The sequence below is a fragment of the Leucoraja erinacea genome, chromosome 8 (genome assembly GCF_028641065.1).
Source record: "Leucoraja erinacea ecotype New England chromosome 8, Leri_hhj_1, whole genome shotgun sequence".
NCBI classification, from domain to species: domain Eukaryota; kingdom Metazoa; phylum Chordata; class Chondrichthyes; order Rajiformes; family Rajidae; genus Leucoraja; species Leucoraja erinaceus.
In genome coordinates, this window is record NC_073384.1 from 58,518,903 (window position 1) to 58,523,252 (window position 4,350).

Sequence of the window (4,350 nt, forward strand, 5' to 3'; positions counted from 1 at the left end):
TCACATTGCCTCCACGTTCCTTGATTTACTGGTGTCTGTCTGCATCCATTTGGGATATATTATGAGTTGCAATCATCTAGAAAGACTTTCCACCTTTTCTCCATCTGAAATAGTTAACGTGTTATTCTGAAATGATTGCGCTGCCCCAGTTCAAGATACTTCAGGATGGGAAACGTTCTCTTGCTGTTCCCCCTATCAGTCCCGCCTGCAAGCAAGAGTCAAGAATGTTTTATTGTCATGTCCTGAAAGGGAACAATTACTGTAAAATTTTACTTGCAGCAGCACAACAGATACGTAAACATAGTACTCTATAAAACCCGTAATAAACAACAAATGGTTCTGTGAATATTTATAGATTAAAAAAATACAGACACCAAAGTGTCATTGGTTATATCTGATCAGGCACAGGTGATTTATTTACTTTCATGTGCTTTAGGATGTCCAACATCCCCTTTGACCGTAATATGGACTGTCCTCGACATCAACGGACCAAGTTCCCCAGTCTTAATGTCCTTCTCCACAGTAAAAACAGGGGAAATACTCATCCAGGACCTTGCCCATCTCCTGTGGCTCCACACACAGGGGACAACTCTCTTTAGTTACCCTCTTTCCCTTAATGTATTTATACATATCTTTGGATTTTCCTTAATATTTTCCCACTTTCCAGACTTTCCTTTGCTCACAAACAACCTACTACAATCAACTTTAGCAAGTTCCTCTCTAATACCACCAAAGTTGGCCTTGGCCCAAATCACAATTTTAACTTGTGGGCCTGTCCTATCTTTAACAATAACTATTTTAAAATGAATAAAACAATGTTGCTGGTCCTACAGACGCTTCAGTCACTTCCCCTTCCCGATTTCCTAAGAGTAGATCAAGCTTTGCCCTCTCCCTTGTAGGACCCTCTATATATTGCCTGAAGAAACTATGCTGAACACATTTGACAAATGGCACCCCCATTTAAACCCTAGGTACAATGACAGTCCCAGTTTATATTGGGAAACTTAAAACCCCCCCTACTACAGCAACCCTATTTGTCATGCAACTGTATACGATTTGTTTTCAAGAGATAGTTAGATATAGCTCTCAGGGCTAACAAAATCAAGGGATATGGGGGAAAAGCAGGAATGGGATACTGATTTTAGTTGATCAGCCATGATCATATTGAATGACAGTGCTGGCTCGAAGGGCCTATTCCTGCACCTATTTTCTATGTTTCCTGGCATATTTGTTCTAATTCCCATTGAGTATTTAGGGGCCTATAATGCATTCCCAACAAGGTGATTGTCCCCTTTTTATTTCTCAGCTCCACTCATGTGGCCTCACTGGGTGAATCATCCGTAATATCTTGCACTACTGCTGTAATATTGTCCTTAATGGTGGAAAAAGCTTCCAATGGTGGTGATGAATCATTGCCAGTGCTGATGCCAATAATACTGTTTGGACCAGGATCTAATGTAATTTTTAGTTGTAGACTTTATGCAATAGAAAAGGAAAATACACATTTTGCCTGGTTGAAAAGAAAAACTTCAGCAGAAAGGCAAAACATTGATAACTTGTCAGGAAACAAGTAAGCAATTTGATTAAACATGTGGGGAGTATTTTCAAAGGGAATGTAATTACATATAATTGCATGACTCTGGGAACAAGTTTCATCATCCTTTAAATTTCACATGTCCTTTGCTATTACAAACTCTTGCAGCATTGTAAACCATAAGTTTAAACCTTGGAACGGGCCTGTGAATTATCTACCTGCAAGCACTGAGTGGAGTCTTTTGTTGCCTTTTAAACGGAGTTACTGGGTTGATATAAAGTTTTTACTCGTCAAGAGAAACTGACATTTTTTTGTAGTAATGTTAATTGTAAGGATATGAAGCATAGGAGAGATATCTGCTCCATGTATAATGATATAGTAAGCACTTTATATGTAGGCAGTAAGCCCTACTGCAAGCATAAGAATAAGACACAACATCAGGCCTGGCTGGAATAAGTATGTAGCTTAGTATCATGCTGAAGCCTGTGAAGCCACTAAATCATGGCAGATAGACCCAGACAGGGGTCTGTGTTTAAGTACAAGAAGCTCACTAATGCAAGATATAAGTGTGCTGTTCACTTCATCTGTAAAAATGAGCAAGCTATGAGGGCTGATTCCATGGCTAAGAAGCTGCTTAGTAACAATTATACTGATTTTTGGAAAGAACTTAACAGTTGCAAAACATCTCTACCATGCACTAGATGGAATCTCCGGATCAGCTAATATCGCGGAGTTATGGCAACAACTTAATAGTACTTTATTCAATTGTGTCCAAGGTGATTTGTATAGGGTGGACAATATTGAGAGTAATGACTCAATGGTGATTATGTCACATGAGGTGTATCATGCCATGAACAAGCTGTCCAACAACAAAGTGGCCTGGATCATATTTCTGCTGAACATCTTAAGTATGTGAGTATGAGGCTAGCTCCTCTCCTTGCTATTTGCTTTACTGGCTTAATGATTCATGGCTTGTTACCAGACTCAATGTTGTCTGTTCTGTTCGTGCCGGTCATTAAGAACAAAGCTGGTGAAGTAGGCAGCCTAAATAATTACAGGCCCATAACTTTAGCCAACATATCGTCAAAAGTTTTAGAAGACTCTTTCTGAGTTCTGCTGGATAGAGTAAATGAGTTTGTTAACTCCACAGATAACCATTTTGGTTTTAAAGCTAAACATGGCTTGACTTGTGCATATATGCCCTAAAGGAGATTATAAACAAATATAGAGGCAAAAACTCTTCAATTCTTACGTGCTTTATTGATGCTTCCAAAGCCTTTGATTGTGTTAATCATAGAAAGCTGTTAAAATCAGTCAAAGAGGAGTGCCTAAATACATTGTGAGAATTCTGGCTTACTGGTATGCCCACCAGACTATGCAAATAAAATGCAATAGGGTCTCAGCTCCATTTGGGGTTAGCAATGGTGTTAGACAAGGGGTAATTTTGTCTCCAGTCCTTTTTAATCTTTATATTGATGATCTGTCCAAGCAATTGAAAGCCTGTAATATGGGTGCATGATTGGTAATATTTTAGTGAACCATATTATGTATGCAGATGATCTTGTGGTATTTAGTCCATCTAGTGCTAGTCTCCAGCAGCTCCTTACTATATGTTCTGTGTTTGGTGTGGAACATGATAAATATAATGCTTGTATGCGGGCACGTGCCGTCAGGGTAGGCAAGGTACTGCCTACCCTGACTAAAATTATAAAATGGTAATTACTAAATATAAATAGTAAAGGCATGGGAGAATTATGCGTATCTAAGAGATTGATCACTTAGGTAGGCATAATTCTCCGTGCCTTTCATTCGCAGCACTTGCAACACGCGAAGGTCTGTGCAGCCCACGTGCCGTCGGCGCTGCTTCAAGCCGTCAATTTCAAGGGGAGCTGAAGGCAGCTGAAATTCTGCCTTTACAGTACTGTGCATGCACAACAGCCTACTGCGCATGCACAGCGCTAGTTTCTTGGCGGGGTTTTCAAATGTGAATTGCCATTATCTGAAGAGTATCTTAAGAAACAAAGAGAGAAGAATGGACATTAGTGTACCAATAATGTGGTCAGTACATTTCTTGGTGCTATATGTTTTTAAATACCGTATTTCCCGGGGTGGGATAGTTTCACAGCGTTTGGGGAGTCTGGCTGTGGGAATTTAAGGATTTGCGGGAAGCGGCTGACATGAGTGAAGTCGGCGAGCGGCAGGTGAGAGGTGTTCAGATGGAGAGCACTGCCAAAGGTGAGCGGGCCGGCAGAAGGCGCTGAAGTGGCGGCCAGTTCTGCTGTCGGGTCCCGGCGGCTGCTCGCAGTCACCCGAGCTGATTCTATCCCCAGCTACAATGTGGTGGGTCCGCGCCCAGAGGCCGCGGCAGCAGTGAGTGAGTGAGTTACTGGCATTATCCCCGACCCCCTCCTTCTCAACACTCCTGCCCTCCCCGCAACTTTACCCCTGGCACAGACTCTCCACACGCTGTGAAAGGAACTCTCACCCCAATTGGTCCCTTGAACAAGTGTTGTCATTCAATAAGATGGCAGCTGATTCAACTTTTCCCTGTACTCCCGTTTTTCCCATCATCTCTCCACCTGTCATCACCTATCACCCCCACCCACCCCCAATTCAGTAATTCAGAATGAAGGAGACTTGGAAGCCTTGGACAAATTGAATTGTTATTGTCTTTATTTTTATATTTTATTTTAATGGAGAGAACAATCTGCGCATGTGCGGTTTAAGTTTTTTTTTTTAAAAAGCCGATTGACTGTCTACCCTGAGTAATCACTCACGGCACGTGCCTGCTTGTAAGAGTGCTGTTATGATCTGTA